This window comes from Capsicum annuum, chromosome 6 (assembly GCF_002878395.1).
Source record: "Capsicum annuum cultivar UCD-10X-F1 chromosome 6, UCD10Xv1.1, whole genome shotgun sequence".
Taxonomy (NCBI): domain Eukaryota; kingdom Viridiplantae; phylum Streptophyta; class Magnoliopsida; order Solanales; family Solanaceae; genus Capsicum; species Capsicum annuum.
Window position 1 is genome coordinate 119,217,746 of NC_061116.1, and position 21,098 is coordinate 119,238,843.

At 33.0% G+C, this 21,098-nt stretch overlaps 1 long non-coding RNA gene across 2 annotated transcripts; it reads left to right on the forward strand.

Moving 5' to 3' along the window:
* The first annotated feature begins 1,455 nt into the window (after nucleotides 1-1,455).
* Nucleotides 1,456-3,572, forward strand: LOC124899708. Of its 2 annotated transcripts, none has more exons than XR_007057150.1 (2): nucleotides 1,456-2,304; nucleotides 3,128-3,572. It is a non-coding gene; the product is annotated as an uncharacterized LOC124899708 (long non-coding RNA). The 2 variants fall into 2 exon arrangements; XR_007057149.1 differs by having other exon boundaries at nucleotides 1,456-1,873.
* The last annotated feature ends 17,526 nt before the right edge of the window (nucleotides 3,573-21,098 follow it).

Here is a 21,098-nt window from a genome sequence, read left to right on the forward strand (position 1 = left end):
AGCTCTAATACGTGGTGTATGTTGATTTAGGACTCTTGATAAATTGATTTAGAGGATGTATAAACAATATACAATCTAGAAATTGAAGAAAAATAACACCACAGGACCAATGATAGAAGAGGAAAGCACAAAGTGAAGCTTAATGTCAAAAGGGCACTTTCCAGAGAGCCCATCCAAATTAGCCGAGACGCAGACCTCTCCCTGGTGGACTAATCAACGTGGAATGCTAATATCTCAAGTATACTATGCCACGTAATGCGCCACTCCCTCCAGTAGGTTAGACCAATGCGACACAACCCTTAGTCCCTACATGGCCAAAGTGCACCACTATAAATAGGATTCCTTTACTTATTCTATTCACTTTTGGACGTCTTGACAACTTGAGGAGGGTATTGAGAACACTTTTTTTAGGGTTTATTTATCTTTACTTTAGTTTGTTAATGGATTATAACATGTATTCAATTATTTTGATTACAGTTATGTCGATTAGTGGATAAACTTCCCCTTTTCGGGGGTTAAGGCCAAGAATATGATTACTTTCATTTTGAATTGAGTTTGCTTGAATTTCTTATCATATTTGGGTGTTTATTTATCCTTGTTTCAACCATTTTAAGGAGTAACTAACCTTAGAATACATATATTGTCGACCTTGTGATCTCGAGGGGGGAATAGAAAGATAGAACGTGGGGGTGAATAGAGTAGGGTTCTTATTCTTTTATGAAATAAAGAATTTGAATTAGTGTTGACACCTAATTTTTGCCCTCCACAACTAAATTTAATCCTGAGCTTCTTCGGTTTTTAATATAAGCAAAATATTTATTTCATCCGAATTAAAACCGTTCAAAATATTTTTGGTATGTAATTTTGTCATTTTAAGTAGCGATTATATATTATCGTGTTCAATTAAACGAGATTATATAATTTGATTGCTTAAATATTTATTCTATGGAATATTGGATTTTATTTAAGAATTATTTTTAATATAAATATAATGATTAAAATCTTGATTTTAATATATTTATTATCAAAATAATCTATTTGGATAAATATGTGTTTGATTTTACTAAATCATGAAGCTTGGAATTAAGTGAGGTATTAATTTATATCGAATTTCGATTTAATTCAGCCAATTTATTAAATTTGGCAGTAATTGAAATCAAATTAGCCTCAATTGCAATGCAATTGACCGATTGATTTTTAAATTGGCCAAAATTTAAATAAATTTAGCTAACTCCTAATTTAATTGGGGTTATTTATTAAATAACCCCAATCTTAACCCAAATCTGTCGACCCTGGCCCATTTCTTTTTTCCCATCAGCCAACCCAACAACATTATCAATAATTACAGCTCATTTAAATATCAGCCCACCATTCTCATAACCAACAACCCAAATAATTAAAAACCATCAGCTTACCCAGCCCAAACAAATCCCCTGACCCACCAGGCCCAAACATCAGCCCAACTCCAAATCAGCTAGTGACCTAGCCCCATTTCCTTCTCTTTCCCCTCTTATTTGATACGTATAAGAGTCTTCAAACGATGGTACAACAACAGTATCATCTACCAGCAAACAACTTCAACACATAGCAACAACATACAAATAACGACAATAACTCCCAAACCTATTTCTTGTTGCTAACATCACGTTCAACGAATGCTAACATCACGTTCAACGAACAACAACAACAACAGCGAAGAACCCAGCAAATCGACAAACAATAACTCTCAACCCGTCAATGACCCATCAAAATGGGTCCAACTTTGGCGACCCATCCAATAATCAGAAATCGGCCACTCGACCCATGTCTGGCAGCAGCTTCAACGAAACTTCCAGAAATGGGATAGCTTAGCCAATCATTGAGCGTACGGATGGTATGATTCTGTAATGAATCCAACGTATCTCTTATCCCATTTTTGAAATTCAAAAGTTTCCTATGAGAATCCCAAAATTTCCCACATTTTCTTTGTTTCCACATCAATTGAGCCTCAAAAAGATGGATTCCGTGGTTCTGTTATAAAATGCTCTTGGTTGAGCTAAAAAGGGGATCAAAAAAAGTTGAAAAAGAGGGGAAAAAATCCTCAAAGCTAAGAGTTTCCTTTCTCAGTAAAAATTCTTTTTTCGTTCTTTTTTTTGAAAGTTGATCGATTAATCAGAGGTTCTCGAGTTGATAACACTGATTTTTTTATAGTGGTAGATCCCGACGTCAGCTCATTGTTCTATTTTTCTCTCGAAAGCAAGGATGAAGGATGGAGTAGAGCATTACTATGGTCTACCTATATCTTTCGAGAGCCTATTGGCCAAGGTCCTTCTTTGGAATGTTTGGGATTCTTAAATGCATTTCTGCCCTTGTTTTATCGGGTTTGATTATCATATAGTGGTTGCCTTAAGTACTAAGGCCCTTGCTATCATAACTACTTGACTTGGTGTCCATTGCATTTCGAGTCCAAGAAAGGAAACTTTAGGTGTTCATCAGTATTTACTTATTGATTCTTGAAGTTTTGGCTGAGCATTAGTAGTTCCTACTGGTGTCTTCTTGAATGCATTTTTTGATATAGAGGATTCTTTCTCAAAGGGTTGCCTTTTAAGTTTCTGATAATGTCCCTTTAGGCCTGCCAAATATCTTCTTAAAATCCCGGTCTAGAAATAGATTAATTTTCTGGTTTCCTTTATTGCTTTGGTATCGGCCAATTTTTGTGTTAATGTTATTCCCTTACGAGCATATCTCTTTGTTTGTTAATCGACTTTTATTTATTGAAGATCCATGTTATGTCGTTCTCTTTGGTCTATTACGTATAAGTTTTCCCTCTATATTCTTTTTTTATTTGGTTGACTGCCTAATGATTAGTTTAATTGTCATATCTTGATTATGCCTGTTGTTCGAGTTAACTTGTGTGTCTTACTACTTCCGGATGTCCTTTGACTATTTGTTTGGATCCTTGTTGCTTTGCTTATGTAGTTAATATGTATAAATTTTCTTCACATTTGCTTGCCTCCTCCAGTTGATCATGTATTAGCCATTCTAGTTTCCTACTTCGGTTGAGCATGCATCGATTTCCTTTACTCCATCTTTTTCCCTACCTTTGCTGAATATATATTAATGTGTTTTATTTTCTTTCTTTGCATAGAAATCATTTGAGTCCTACATGGACTCGTCCTTTTTTTGCATATCTATCATAGCCAATGAGGCCTATTTTTTGAGTCAAGCCCAAAGGAGGTTTAAAGTCAAATTACATATGGATGCAAGGAGATGAAAGAAGAAGAAGGGATTAAGTCCTATCTTTGAAGCGGCTGAACAGTCTCATTTTTTCATTTTTTTATTTATTTATCTATTGTCGTCTTTATTTATTTATTTTATTTATTTATCCATTCATTTGGGCCTCGAAGCCAAAGTTGTATTATAATACAGATGATGCGACACTCGAGCAAAAAGTTTCGAAAAATGGCTTAGGAAAGGTTATGGACCGAAAGCCAAACACTTAGATTAGGACAGGTGCAAAAATGGGTCGGAAGCCCAATTAGATTTGGATAGGTTTTGTTGATTTGAGCCCAATGGCCTAAGTCTTTTACTTCCTTCTCTCTTTTCCCTTTTATGTGCTTATTTATCTTTCGTTGGTTTAGACTTAGTTAAAAACCCCTACTAAGTCATCAAAACTTACTTTTACAAAAATCATTTTCCTAAAGTCAATCACTTTTCAACGAATCAAATTTTTTGAAGTTAGTCAAATGATGTTTTCAAACGGTTCAGATAACAGCAAGTTAGCGGACATTTTTGGTGCCAAAAACCTTCCTAAAACGTTAATAGGAACCGCTTACTCAGGATCTTCAAAATTTAAATGATTTTTTGTTTTTGATTGTTTAAAGTATCGTAGAAAGGGTTCTTAATTCCTTTTAAAAATAAAGTAGCGACTCTGAAAGTCAAATTTCTACAAAGCAAAAATTGTGACTCTACTGGGATATTTTTAACTAGATTCTAACCAAATATTTGATCTCGTGTTTTGATTAATTGTTTGCGTGTTTATATGTTTCGATTTCTTAATATTTAATTATTGCATCTCATAGCATGATCCTGCATTGATTTATTAAAATATTTTGGGGTTTTGTGGATGTCCTTGCCCCTATTGTTCAACTCCAAATAAAGTGTTGGAAATACGATGATTTATTAGCACAAAAGTCGTCTGATGGTTGTTCGTATTCCCAAACCCAAGTCATCCGCTTGGGAACCTGGTTCAAACCAACTTTAGACACCTAGGATAGAGCAAAACAAAAATCTTATTTTAGGCATGAGCCCAGGACGACCCAATATCTGAGGGGGGTATTGGGCCCATTAGAAAACTTACCCTGCATCTATTGACCTCGAGTCAATTACAAACGAATCATATTTATGTATTAAAGAAATATATATTTGTTTACTCCAATCCATTATTCTTTGGGGGATGAGAGAAGGATTGTTTTACTTACTTTCATGTAAGGATATCTCAATCATACACCAATTGGGGGAGGAATTGAAGCAAGCCAAGCAAGAAATTGATCAATTTAGACGATTGCATCTAGAGCATATTATACGAAAATTGCTTGATCATCAACGAATGTCTCCAATTACGAGAATTGGACAAAACTAAGAGGGTGAAGGTCGATAGAAGAGCATTCAGGAACTATTATTTCCTATCCCTTGTGCGGGACATTGTTCTTTTTCTCATGTTATTTTCTCTTCCCTAAAGATTGTATTCCTTTTTGTGAAACTTTTGTAGGCATTTATCTCATTATGTACACCTATGAAGTTTTTGGGGTATAATGGATTGATTTTAAAACACATATACCTCCTTCAAATACGTTAGGCCAACCCTTTGCTCAAAAGGATCACCCAATTATGATGCACGTTTATTACTATATGCTTGTGTCATATAACTATTTATGTGCTTATATTTGTTATGTTGATTTGAATCAAAAGCAAATTGATCCAATCCCATTTACCACATAGCATCTCCAGGCAGAAATATATCCCACTATACAAAAATCCGACCAAACGTACTCCAAGTCTCCCAAGTTTCTCAGAAAAGTCTGCAGTCATTCTTAAAACTTCCAAAAATATTGCTACCATTTTAGGAAAGTTGACTTTAGAATTAGAAAAAATCCATTATAGTTTCTAAATACATAGGGCCTGATTTCTCCTCCGTGGGATACGTAGGCAGCCTTTTGGCTCGGCTCTATCTTCAAAAACTCTATTTCCCTCTGTTTTTTTGAAAGAAGAGATAAGATCAAAAAGAAGAAAAGTTGAACCTTCCTAATGAATTCCACCCATCCATATCATTGAGCAAAAGCCTATTCATTGAAATTCTTGAGTCATCATTACTTCATGAATCAATTCGCATGAGATGAGAAACAACTTTATGTGTTTACTTCCTACCTTATCATCTTGCTTTGCTTATTACTAACGGAATCTTACACGTCAGTCTTTGAGTTATTTTTACTTTGCAAGTAATAGAAACTACTCTGTGTTGGGACAAAATGACCCTACTTTACCAGATCAAAATGAATAAGAGATCCCCTTTTGACTATAGCTTTGTTACTGAAAAGGAAAAATGACTAATAGTAAAACTGGACTCTACCAATCATTTTTCAAACCTATAAGCAATGGTCTCGAGGATGGAATAAGGAAAATGTGAGGGATGATTTCCAAGACAATCGGGATCATGAAAGATTAATTGGAGGAAACATTACTCCACTCATGACTTATCGCTTGTCATATAACAATAACTTAAAACCTAGTATTGTCATGTTATGTCAAGAAAGAAGGATAATGGTAGCCCTAGAACATTCAACAGAAGAGTCAAAGATTTTGAGAATCAAAGAATCCTAATCTATAGAAAACCAAGGTGGTTAACTAGAAAGGCAATGACTAAAGGAATTGGACATTTGATCCTTCGTTCTATCAAGACAAACGCAATGCAAACGTCATGTCATCCATAGAAGAGCTTATTTCTATCCTAGTAAGATGTATAAGAGTATTTTAGGGCCATTATGAGTTTATGCCTGAACTGCGTTTGACCTGATTCATGCTTCAATGGGATATGTTGGCGTCCCAACGGCTCAGTCATACAACCCCAGGAAATGGAAACTGAGGTAGAATTTTTTAGAAGGAATCTCGAAAATTCACAAGAGGAATATCATCATCCAACAAAGAGAACAAAGACTAATAAAGACTTCAGATCATCTCGAGTTGATATCATATCAAACAACTTTAAACTAGGCCAGAAAATTTTGAGGAAGACCTCAAAATTTCAACCAAATACTGGAATATATTTCAAATTCCCCAGCACCAGAGGTCAAAGTCAAAGTTTTGAAGTCACTTGCTGTGACAAAGTCTAGGTAGACTCAATCTCCAGCTATGATAGAACTGTTTGAAGAACCCTCCAACAATGATAATGAGTTTTAGAAGTCCTCTATTGGATATAGTCAAAACTAAGAGGAAGACGTTCGTTGAGTTAGTACATGACATGACTAGCAGAGATTTTTTAAAGCTTTTACAGAAACTTTCAAAACTATTTTCTAAATTTAAGACTACTTTTGAAAATCTACAAATCTTTTTACTTAGTGATTGTCTGGCATCTATTAGAACGGGGAGTCAGAGTGGGGGTCCCAACACAATGGAGCACCCAAAAGATGGCAAGGAGAAAACCAAGGATCGAAGGATGTTAACACGGAGTAGTTTTATTCAAAACTAACTATTTTTTGTCGATGCAGAGATCAATACACAAAGACGGATATCTTTTTCAAAAAATCACCAAGAAAGTTGGGAGCCACCAGAGAATATGATGCTCAAGAACGATATTTTTGGGTAGCCCCAGACATGGGTTTTACCTATTTATCGAGGACCTTTTGAATTGTCTATCTCATTTTTGGAGACCATGAAGGACAAACAAAGGAGTCTTATCTTCTTTATGAACATTGTATTTAGAATTTTCCTAAGAAATAGTCGCTAGCAAAAGCGACTTTGTGTCTACTAAATATTTACCTTGAGCGCAGATACATTCAAGGGAGTTGGCACAATAAATACAACAATCAAAGGATCACTCAATAAGAGTAAGAGCAGAAAGTCATCCTCAAAATTTGCATTGAAGCAAAGAAAACAATATTTGAATAATCCCAAACAAGGGTTTTGCCCCATTTACTTGCATCCGGTGGATATGCTATTTAATCATTTCTTCAAAAAGAGAAGATTAATGGCAGAATAAGTCATTCAAATTATGATGCTCAGTATTTGTCATTAAACTATCATAAAGCTTGACTTTGGTCACCAGTGAGAGCGACATTGTGTCTACTAATTGTCTACCTTAAGTACAGGTAAATGTAGAAAGTAAGACGTAGACAAACAAACTCAAGTGAAATAGTTTTCAAATCATTGGAAGAACCATTTCATATCATCTCATTGTTGAGAGGACCATTGCATCTAATATTTATTGACACGCAAGATATCATATGCTGGTGTCAAGGATATCATCAGCATCTAATATCTGTTGACTGGAAAGATATTATACGCTGGAGTCGAGGATATCATCAGCATCTAATATCTATTGACACATGAGATATCATATGCTGGCGTCGAGGATATCATCATCATTAATATCTGTTGACATGCGAGATATCATACGCTGGCGTCAAGGATATCATCATCTAATATCTGTTGACACGCGAAATATCATACGTTGGTGTCGAGAATATCATTATCTAATATCTGTTGACACGCGAGATATCATATATTTGCGTTAAGGATATCATCAGCATCTAATGTCTGTTGACACATGAGATATCATACGCTGGCGTCGAGGATATCATCAGCATCTAATATTTGTTGACATGCGAGATATCATACACTAACGTCGAGGATATCATCAGCATCTAATATTTATTGACATGCGAGATATCATACACTAACGTCGAGGATATTATCAGCATCTAATATCTGTTGACACGTGAGATATCATACGCTAGAATCAAGGATATCATTAGCATTAAATATCTGATGATGTGTGAGATATCGTACGCTAGCATCGAGGGTATCATCTGCATTAAATATCTGATAACGTGTGAGATATCATATGTTGGCATCGAGGGTATCAGCTGCATTGAATATCTAATGACGCATGAGTAATCATACGCTGGCATCCAGGGTATCATCTGCATTTAATATCTGATGAGGTGTGAGATATTATGCACTGGCTTCGAGGGTATCATCTGTGTTAACTATCTAATGATGTGTGAGATATCATACGCTGGTGTCGAGGGTATCATCTGCATTAAATATCTAATGACGCATAAGATATCATATGCTGGCGTTGAGGATATCATCAGTATCTAATATCTGTTAGCACGCGAGATAGTATACGCTAACGTCGAGAATATCTCATTATTTTATGAATCAGCATCTGAATGCATCAAAATCACATAATTAAAAGGAACATTTTTAAGTCACCATCTGAAAGCAAACGGCATATGAGATTTTCTTGAAATTGACAATTTGAGAATCATCTATAAGTCATATTATTTGAAATAGGATAGTGTGCCAGATTACCTCTAAGTTGATAGCCCATAGGTCATCTGTAAGCCGCAACAACATCCTAACCGAATATTATGCAAGGTTATCCAAAAATTGATAGTCCAAAGGTTATCCATAAGTCACAACTAAATCCTTACCGGAGAATATATGGGATTATCAAATTGAAAAATCCAAGGGTTCTCTATAAGCCGCATTATATCCAAGATTGATTATGTGCAGGATTACCCAAAGACTACCAATTTGAGAGGTATCTATAAGCCATATTGTATCCAAGGTCGGATGATGTGCAGGAATACTTGAGAACTAGCGAATAGAGGGATATCTGTAAGCCATCTATTATTCAAGGTTGGATAATGTGTGGGATTACCTAAGGGATAGCAATTCAAAGGATATCTATAAGTCGTCTCGAATCCAACATTAAATAATGCACAAGATTGATAATTCGAGGAAGTCTATAAGTCATATCGATACAAAAGATGTGCAAGACTGACCTGAGATCATATGCAAAGAACTATCGTCAATAACCAGAAAGGTTATCATTCCACAAGTATTACAGGTGAATCAAAAGGGTTGCCGCATCAACATAAGATTACAAGGTTGTAGGGACCGTTCTGCATAAAGTGTCGTCGGTGTCCAAAAGGGCCACCCTACTTTAAAGACATATTCACTCGATAATTAAGATAATTATGCAACAACCAAGAGGGTTGTTGTGTCTATTGTTGCAGATTATTTCCTACCAAACAGGTACATGAAAGGAATGACTGTGCCTTTCAGCCAACCACTCACGTGGAGATATGGTAAAGACTATATACCTCTTTCGTGAGTTATATTTAGCACTAACACTTTTTTTAAGACATTGTCGAGAGCATCCGAGAGGATAAAAATCTAAAATCAAAACCACAGGTGCGGACGAATTCAGATAGGACGCAACACAATGTGGAACTCTTTCTTAGCAGCAAAACAGGACATAGTCTAGAGAGAGACGTCAAACTCTCTGGATGTGAGCTAAGGGATGATCACCACCGCCATCCAACCACATCCATGTTATAAGGGATGTGGAAATTTTTGGGATATTCTGGTTTCATCTTTACCTTTGGGATATTTCAAAATTCATACCGAGGGTAACCTTCTTTTTCTTTCTAATTCAGATGACAACACACTTAGAGTTTTGGAAATTATGTCCAAGTAAGTTCTTACCAATGGATATAAAGGATCCCGCATTCATGGTTAAGACGTTACTAGCCTCTTTTCCACAAATCCGTCAACTTGCCACTCATCCTGAACCAAAGATCGTTTAAAATAAAAGACTGTTTTTTCTACCGATTGGGTCAAACTACAAGCAGTCTGATTCCCTGAGTTTCAGGGATATGAAGGCTGAGCTCTATTTTTGAAAACTCGATTGCATTCCAACCTCCCCCCCCCCCAAATCCCTTTATTCTCAGGCTTTTTGGTTTCATTAAAAACTCCAAAAACCGATATAGCTTGTGATTTTTTTTAAACTCGTGTGAAAGCTAACCTCTTTCAGATTTGAATTTGTGGTCAGATAAAAATTGGGAACATTAACCTGGTTTTGCCCAGGGTTACTTTCATCCACCCTACCCAAAGAGTGGGGGCAGTTGTTGACACTTAATTTAAGCCCTCCACGACTAAATTTAATCCTGGGCTTCTTCGGTTATTAATAAAATTGAAATATTTATTTCATCCGAATTAAAATCATTCAAAATATTTTTTTATGTAATTTTTTCATTTTAAATAGTGATTATATAATATCGTGTTCAATTATATGATATTATATAACCTGATTTCTTAAATATTTATTCTATGGAATATCGAATTTTAATTAAGAATTATTTTTTAATATAAATATAATGATTAAAATATTAATTTTAATATATTTTATTATCAAAATAATCTATTTGGATAAATATGTGTTTGATTTTACTAAATCAAGAAGCTCGGAATTAAGTGAGATATTAATTTGTATTGAATTTTGATTTAATTCAGACAATCTTTTAAATTTGGCTATAATTGAAATCAAATTGGCCTCAATTGCAATGCAATTAATCGATTGATTTTCAATTTGGTAAAAATTTAAATAGATTTTGCTAACTCCTAATTTAATTGGGGTTATTTATTAAATAACCCCAATCTTAACCCAAATCTGCCGACCCTGGCCCATTTCTTTTACCCATTAACCAACCCAATAACATTATCAATATTTACAGGCCATTTAAATATCATCCCACCATTCTCATAACCAACAACCCAAATAATTAAAAACCATCAACTTACCTAGCCTAAACAAACCCCCTGACCCGCCAGGCCCAAACATAGCCTAATCCTCCTCTCCTTTCCCTCTTATTTGATACGTACAATAGCCTTCAAATGATGGTACAACAACAATATCATCAACCAACAACTTCAACACTTAGCAACAACATACAAATAACGGCAATAACTCCCAAACTCGTTTCTTGTTTCTAACATCACGTACAACGAACGAACAACAACAACAACAACAACACCAAAAAACCCAGCAAATTAACAAACAACAACTCTCGACCCATCAAAATGGGTCCAACTTTGGTGACCCATCCAATGATTAGAACCTGACAACCCGACTATGTTTGGCAGTAACTTCAATAAAGCTTCCAGAAACGGGACAGCTCAGCCAATAATTGAGCATACGGATGGTACAATTTTGTACCGAATCCAACGTACCTCTTATCCCATTTTTGAAATTCAAAAGTTTCCAGTGAGAATCCCCAAATTTCCCCCATTTTCTTTTTTTTTTTTCGCATCGATTGAGCCTCAAAAAGGTGGATTCCGTGGTTCTATAATAAAAAGGCTCTTGGTTAGTCTAAAAAGGGGGTCAAAAAAAGTTGAAAAAGAGGGGGGAAAATCCTCAGAGCTAAGAGTTTCCTTTCTCAGTAAAAATTCTTTTTTTGTTCTTCTTTTTGAAAGTTAGTTAATTAATCGAAGGTTCTCGAGTTGATAACACTAATTTTCAGTGGTGGAGGATCCCGATGTCAGCTCGTTGTTCCATTTTGCTGCTCCCGAACAGGTAATATCCCATTTCGTTTAAGCTTTTGATTGCTTCCACTCCATCTCGACCTTCTGTAGTTGTGAGTAAATCTTTAGTAATATTATATGTTGGGTTGTTTGCTGGTAGATAGCTTTGATAGCTGTAGGTTTTTTTTATGATAGTTATCATCATGTAGATATTAGAATCAATGTGTACGATGCCACTACTTAGTACTGTTAAGGACATGATCTTCACTAAAGCACTTTAAATCCATTATTTTTATCTATGAATTGTTTTTTTTTCTGATTTATGACATGTTATGTGGTCTGAACAATGTTGTTGATTGATTTTCGATCTAATACTCTCATTTTTGTATATTATTTGAGATTTGAACAAGTTGGTTTCATAGTAAAGTTTCATGCTTTGAGTCTGTTTGATAGTTTCGGGCTGATGATGTCTTGTTATAGCTGGTTTCATAGTTAAAGTTTCATGCTTTGATTTGTTTAATAGTCTCGGGTTAATGGTTGTATTGATTTATTGTTACTATCTGATGTTGTCTACCTTGCCATTTTTTTTAGTTTGTTGGTTGTTCCTTTTGATATCAAAAATTTGAAATTTAGATTTCTATTTGCTTTTGATTTGTGTGTTCTGATTATAAAGTAAATCTGATAGTGTTTTTGTTGAATTGCCAGATACTTGAATGGGTCAGTTTAAGGAGAATATCTCCACTTTTGTATCCATTATGTTATACGTGTAGTTTATGTTTAGACTGAGGATTCCCCAGGATTTTTTTTCTTGGTCAATATCGTCAAGAAAAGAGGGATGAAGTCATATTTATTTTGCTCTCGAAAGCAAGGCTGGAGGATGGAGTAGAGCATTACTATGGTCTACCTCTATCTTTCAAAATCCTACTGGACAAGGTCCTACTTTGGAATGTTTGGGATTCTTAAATGAATTTCTGCCCTTGTTTTGTCGGGTTTGATTACCATACAGTGGTTGCCTTAAGTACTAAGGCCCTTGCTATCATAACTACTGGACTTGGTGTCTATAGCATTTCGAGTCCAAGAAAGGAAACTTTGGGTGTTCATCAGTATTTACTACTTAATTCTTTAAGTTTTGGCTGCGCATTAGTAGTTCATACTGGTTTCTTCTTGAATGCAGTTTTTTATATAGAGGATTCTGTCTCAAAGTGTTGCCTTTTAAGTTTTTGATAATGTCCCTTTAGGCCTACCAAATATCTTCTTAAAATTTTGGTCTAGAAATTGATTCATTTTCTAGTTTTCTTTATTACTTCGGTATCGGCCAATTTTCGTGTTAATGTTCTGCCCTTACTAGCAGATATCCTTGTTTGTTAGTTGACTTTTATTTATTGAAGATCCATCTTATGTCGTTCTCTTTAGTCGATTACATATCAGTTTTCCCTCTATATTCTTTTTCTATTCAGTTGACCGCCTAATGATTAGTTTAATTCTCATATCTTGATTATGTCTGCTATTCGAGTTGACATGTGTGTCTTACTACTTTCGGGTGTCCCTTGACTATTTTTTTGGATCCCTGTTGCTTTGCTTATGTAGTTAATATGTATAAATTTTCTTTACATTTGCTTTCTTCCTCCGGTTGATCATGTATTAGCTATTCTAGTTTTCTACTTCGGTTGAGCATGCGTCGATTTCCTTTACTCTTCTTTTTCCCTACCTTTGCCGAATATATATTAATGTGTTTTATTTTCTTTCTTTGCATGGAAATCATTTGAGTCCTACATAGACTTTGCATATTTATCATGGCCAATAAGGCCTATTTTTCAAGTCAAGCCTAGAGGAGGTTTAAAGTTGAATTACATATGGATGCAAGGAGATGAAAGAAGAAGGAAGGATTAAGTCCTATCTTTGAAGCGACTGAAAAGTCTCATTTTTTATTTTTTATTTGTTATCTATTGTCTTCTTTATTTATTTATTTATTTATCCATTCATTTGGGCCTCGAAGCCAAAGTTTTATTATAATACAGATGATGCAAAACTCGAGCCAAAAGGTTTGAAAAATAGCTTAGAACAGGTTATGGGCCGAAAGTCAAACACTTAGATTAGGACAGGTGCAAAAATAGGTCGGAAGCCCAATTAGATTAGGATAGGTTTTGTTGATTTGGGCCCAATGGCCTAAGTCTTTTACTTCCTCCTCCATTTTCCCTTTTATGTGCTTATTTGTCTTTCATTTATTTAGACTTAGTTAAAACACCCTACTAAGTCGTCAAAACTTACTTTTACACAAATTGTTTTCCTAAAATCAATCACTTTTTAATGAATCAATCTTTTTGAAGTTAGTCAAAAGATGTTTTCAAACAATCTGGATAACCGCAAGTTAGCGGACGTTTTAGGTGCCTAAAACCTTCCTAAAACATTAATAGGAACCGTTTATTCAGGATCTTCAATACTTAAATGATTTTTCTATTTTGGATCGTTTAAAGTATCGTAGAAAGATTTCTTAATTCTTTTTCAAAATTAAGTGACGACTCTGAAAGTTAAATTTTTGCAAAATAATTAGCGTCTAGGATAGATATATACCTAGAAGCCCTGCTTGATTCGCTGCGCGATGAAATATAAATGTGTTTAGCTTAGTTCTCACATCTCTGCTCAATGATGTAGTTGTGGGGCTAAGTTAGATAGGTGATTAGAGGATCGAGAGACCATGATCATAAAACCAACCCCGTGAATCAACAACCTAGATAATCAATCTGAAGAATGAAGTTTAATAGCGTAATATGATTGTTTAAAGTGACTTAACCCTGGGCTTTCATCCATTGATTGTCTAAAGTCTTTATTTTTATGCACTGTTTACTTTATTTTAGTTTATAACTTTCAAAACTCTATTGGTTACATTGCATCAATTGAATCTCGATTATGAACTGAAACTGAGTAGTTGTTAAAACAAGTCTCTGAGGGATCGATACTTGACTTTTAAAGGGCTATTTTACTACTTGGTAAGACCACGTACACTTGCGTGTGCACTTGGGCGCAACACACATGCACAACATATCAAAAATTCTCAAACGAGATATATTAGGCTCTTGATACCAAAATCAATTGTAATGAAAAAAATTTATAATAATTTATCAATCTGAGACAAACAAGTGTTGTGGCATGCAAAATTGCATGACCCCAAACAACGGTGGACAACATAGTTTTCTTAAGTAATGATATTGCTACCAATTAAAGATATTTAATTAATGACTCAGCAAAACCATTTGAGTGTGAGAGATACATGATGTTCAACTTTTATCCTAATTGATAAGCAATAATTATTAAATACTTAGGATGAAAATTTTTCAACATTATTAAGACAATTAGACTTGATTTGATTATCAAAAACTTATGCCCATAATCATATTATTTGTGTCAATTATTTTATAAATATCAGGTTGCGAGATGACAGTAGGCACACATGAGACCATCTAGAAGAAGCGCCTATTAGGATCATGAAATATCTAAACGACCCACTAGGGTATACGTTCCAAGAACACAGGAGACTCAATCTCAATCTTAGTTGGTAATGGTCTCGCAATTACCTTGTCTTGATAACATGCGCTGTAAGAATATTCATTATTTGAAGGAACCTTCAAGTTCTTTAATGGATGCTCATTTGAATTTTCTATAATTCTTTTCGCATTATAGATTGAGGACGTCTCAATTGATAGTGCCAAAGTTCAAAATGTATTGAAATTTGTAAATTTTTGATTTACTATAGAATATACCTTAATTGTACTAATCTTTGTCCAACACAAGTAAAAGGATAAAATAGGAAACTTTTTTATAACACATGTCTGCCAAAAACATTGGTAATACCAAGATGTTCAAGATTTATCTCGTCCATTATCTTCATATGATGACCATTCACAACTATCTTTAAAACTTAACAAGTTTCTCCAAGACTTAGAAGAAAATATAATATTATTTATGATGATTTTATCTCTCCTAAGTAAAATTATAATGGCTCTTTCAAAGCCTTAGATCAAACTAGTACTACCAGAAATCGTAGTAATATTTATCTTGATCATACTTAAATAAGACATTTTTTTCTCATTTTTGAATATTGCGTAAATGTTGTACCAGAACAATTTAGAAAACATCTTCATAATTGGATAACTTGCTTTGACAATCATCCATATCTTCAAATAAAACAACACACATAAATAATATATATTAAATATTAATAATGTCAAAATAAACTACAAAGAAAATACAAAGTAGTATAATAAATTATAATAATTTATATAACACATAATAGCCATTAATTTTTTCCGAATAGAAGAATGACATAATGGAGACAACATGCAATTTTGAAATATTATCATACTTGTCGGTTACGAAACACTAGTTTTGATACTACTAGCTAATAGCTTAACTTTGGGGACATGTTAATTTAAAGGGAAAATCGGCTAATAGTAAACCTTTAGGATACATACCAATAGCCACTTACTACAAGCTAGTAACTTAACTTTTAAGGATACATACTAATAGCTACTAAACTTGTCACGTAATTTTTTCTCATCCACCAAAATAGGAAAGGAATTAAATAATAAAATGGCATTTGAACTATTAGGATGCATGACCTTGTATAAATATTACAGTCCCCTTCTCAAAATTAGTCCTACAAAGACAATAAATCACTTTTCAAATTAGCGTTTGAATTTACAGTAGTTTTCACTGTATTTACTTATTCACTTTAAGGTACATTAGTAAGGCGGAATATTATAATTAAGACAAATATTAAGACTTCATTTAATCAAAATGGGATCAAATGATTTTAATTTAGTAATGAACTCACAATAATAATGCAAAATTAAAAATACTAATTAAAAGACTAAAACTCAGGTAAAAAACTACTTTTACATGAACATTTATTCAATAACTACTATTACTAGCAAATATTAAAAGTTGTTCACTCTTTCAGAGCTACAGAACTATCACCGATCAAGTGATCTATGTTTCCTTCAGCGTGCTTCAAGAAATCTACTACATTCAAACATGTGATGTCAACGTGATTTTCAGAGATAAAATTAGCCTCAATATTTTTCTCTTTCTTCTTCTGTGATACTTGATAAAGGTCAACCAAGTGTTTGAGAGCATGACAGTCACATGCACGGTATCTTTTTTCACCACATCGGAAGCAATCAATTGCTTCATGTTTCTCATTTTTTTATCTCACTACTAAAAAATACTGCTTTTCCGACCACAAAAAAACAACCACAGTTTGTGGTTGGTTTTCAATTTTAAAAAAAAATGACCACATGTGGTTGGTTTTGTATTTTAAAATTTCAAAATAATCATTTCAAGAATTTTTATATCAATTATTATTTCTTAAAAAAAAAAAAAAAGAAGCGACCACTTGTAGTCACTTTTATTTAAAAAATTTAATAAAAAACTATTTTTAAAAAGTGGTCGCTTTTATTTTCAAAATTAGATTAAAATATTTTATAAAGTGACCACAAGCAATTAAAAAATAAAAAAGAAAATTATTTAAGAAACCGACCACTTGTGGTCGCCTTTTGATTAAAAAAAAAATTGAGACCACTTGTGGTCGATTTTATTTGAAAATTAAACAAAAATATTTATATAAAAGCGACCACTTGTGGTCGCTTTTATTTAAAAAATTTAATTTTTTAAAAACCGACCACTTGTGGTCGGTTTTATTTTTAAAATTAAATTTAAAATATTTTATAAAAGCAACCACAGGTGGTCGCTTTTGGAATTAACAAAAAGGTAAAACAGAATATTATTTAGGAAACCGACCACTTGTGGTCGCTTTTATATTAAAAAAATTAAATATTTTTAAAAAGAGACCACTTGTAGTCGCTTTTTATTAAAAAATAATTATATATAAAATTAAATATATTATTTTTTAAAATTACACTAATCACACGTAGTCGATAGCTAATATAATAATTATAAAAATCAATTAAACTTATATTTTGTAAAAAAAAATTGTACTAAGAAATATATCAAATAAAATAAATAAATAACGTTAAACATAATCTTTATCTTTTACTTATGTTTCAATATATAAAATAAATATTTTCCGTTGTATATACGTTAAATGATGTTAAACAATCTTTGTATAATAAATATGTCTATATCATACAGTTGAGGTAATGATATTATGCTACTATTGTATTTATAATAATGTAACGTACATATATAATCGATAATTCATCAGAATATAATGAATGTGTTGTATTATGAGGTAATATACTTGTGGATGTGATGTATATAGTACATATTCAAGAGTTGATATATATATATATATATATATATATATATGATGTAGTGATCGATCGATGAATGATGTAGTCAAAAACTAGCAGAATCTATCCAAATATATTGAATACCTTGATTTGAAACGATCGAAGAAAAAATATATTGTACGTTGAAGTTATATTAATGTAAGCTAATCAAATTAATCGATAACTCATCAAAGTATGTTTATGACATACGTCGCATTATATTACGGGGTAATATACTCGTGTACGTATGTGATGTATATAATATGTATTTAAAACTTGATATATAGTCGCTAGTGTGTATGTGTGTGTGTGTAGGTATAGGTATATATATATTATGCAGTGATGTACTTAGTGCTATTTCAAAGCTTACATTTATATATATGTATGTATATCTCTTGTGTAGTGATGTACATAGTACGTAGTCAAAACTAAAGCTAACAAAATATATCCAGTTATATATTGAATATACTGATATTATGCGATCGATCGATCAAGGTGATATATAGTATACTGTTGAAGGTATAATAACATAAGATAAACTAACCAATGTATATTATGGGGTAGTGAAATTGTGTATGTAATCGATCACTAATAGAAATTCGCTATTTTTCGACTGAAAAAAATTAGTCGCAAATTTCTGACTACTACATTCGGAAAACTTACTTTTTTATTTTTATTTTTTACAAAATATTTTTTCGATACTATTTATGACTGCAACAGTCAGAATATTTGGCGGTAAATTTTGGGAAATATATATTCTGGCTGTTGTAGTGTTGACACCCAATTTTGACCTCCTGATTTACCAAATTATTAATTTTAAATATTGATATATTTTACGTATTATTTTGATATCAAATAAATACCGACGTGTCGCAGTCATGATTTCAAAATAGATAATTTATTTTTATCAAGCAGTTTTATATTTTATGTAATTTAAATATAATATTTTGTTAATATTTATTAAATTATTTTCACAAATATGCACATTCGCAATTTACAAATACATTATATTATTATTATTATTATTATTGTTATTATTATTGATTTTTTTCAAATTTTACTATCAACAGTTTTATATAATATTTTTTACGTAACATTGATTTTATAGACATAGTTTATTTTAATATCGACATCTTATTATTTTTCTCATTTTTATTATTATGTCAGTAACACATTTATTAAAATAGCAGCCCTGATTCAATTCAATTTTCCAACATGTTTGATTCTTAGTCAATTTTTATATCAATTAATGTCAATTCTGGCCAAATTTTTTTATCAATTTTTCATCTACTTCTCAATTTTAATCACAGTCGTTGATCTCATGCGATCGATGACTGAGATTAAATCTTATTGTTCATATATATAACACCATAATACCTAAAACCCTAAATCATCTTCCTATTTTTGAGAAAATGAGCCACACCTTTTCACTGTCTTCTCTCTTCTCTCCCTCTCTAAAAGGTCAAACCAGCGTTGCAATCGCCTCTCATCATCTCCTCTATTTGCTACCAGCACTGGCAGCCAGCCCAACGACCAGACGGCGAGCAAGCCGCCAGTCGCACTGGCGAACCTCCACCAGGCGCCACCTCTCTTCTCCGTTTCCCCCTCCACCGGCAAAGCACCGGTGAAAGGACAAAAAAATCAGCCAAGCGCCGCAGCTTCCCATCTACATATCATTGGAAAGCAAAAAAATGCATGACGGATTCTATGAATATGTTCCGTCTCAGGTTTGTTTTTGTAATATAACTTTACTAGTATTATCTTCTCTTGCCTTTTTTTTAATTTTTAGACAGATTATTAGTGCAAAATTTGTGACGTTCGGGACATAAAATTGACTTGATTCTCTTAATTCTATGTCTATTTACATTTTGCACTATCAGATTGTGAATGCCCAAATTTATATGATTGTTTGCTTTAACACTAATTTTTTACTTGAGTTTGGATTCTGTCAACATTGAAACTACGATTCTTTACTCATGTTGATGTTATGAAGTTATGGTTATGGTGGAACTCCTGTTGTTTAATTCGTGTGCATGAGTTTGAAATGTGGACAACCTCATGTTAGTCATCTTGACAATTTTCTGATATTTTATTTATCTCAACATGCTTCCCAATATATTTTTGGTAAATTTGAGTGTGATTTTGTGCGTAACAATTTGGTAATATTATTGTGTAAACACTGATGTAAATAATAAACTAGGAGACTCCTCGGAGGTGGAGATTTATGTACTCTATGAATTGCGTAGGCAAACATAACTTAGGTTTATGTGTCCTATGTGCTACGTGAAACACTTAGGCAAACATCACCTAGGACCCAACAATTGATTTGCTTGTTACTTAGAAAATATGCTTTAGGACTAACAATCAACTTTTGTCTTGAATTTAGTAAAGTACATGGTCACTTGAGAAGTGAATTAGCGACTTGAAAATATTCAAGTATAGGTACTAGAAAGGTGAACTTTTGTTTTGAATTTAGTAAGGTACATGGTCACTTGAGAAGTGAATTAGTGACTTCAATTTGTATAAGTGTAGGTACTTGAAATGTGAATTTTAGTTTTGAATTTAGTTTAGTTTAGTAACTTATGAAGTCACTTAGTGACTTGAAAATGTTGAATTGTAGGTACTTGAAATGTGAATTTTAGCTTTGAATTTAGTTTAGCTTGGTAACTTGAGAGGTGAATTAGTGACTTGAAAATGTTGAAGTGTAGGTACTTGAAATCTGAATTTTAGTTTTGAATTTAGTTTAGTTTGGTAACTTCAGAGGTGAATTAGTGACTTGAAAATGTTTAAGTGTAGGTACTTGAAAGATGAACTCAAGTTTTGATTTTAGTTAAGTGTGGTCACTTGAGAAGTGAATAAGTGACTTGAAAATGTTTAAGTGTAGGTACTTGAAATGTGAACTTGTGTTTTGAATTTAGTTAAGTGTGGTCACTTGAGAAGTGAATAAGTGACTTATAGTTTGAACTTAGTTACTCGAAAGATGAACTTGTGTTTTGAATTTAGTTAAGTGTAGTCACTTGAGAAGTGAATAAGTGACTTGAAAATATTTAAGTGTAGGTACTTGAAATGTGGACTTGTTTTTGAATTTAGTTAAGCATGGTCACTTGTGAAGTGAATTAATGACTTGAAACTGTTGAAGTGTAGATACTTGAAATGTGAACTTTTCATTTTGAATTTAGTTTAGCTTGGTAACTTGTGAAGTGACTTAATGACTTGAAGATGTTTAGGTGTAGGTACTTGAAA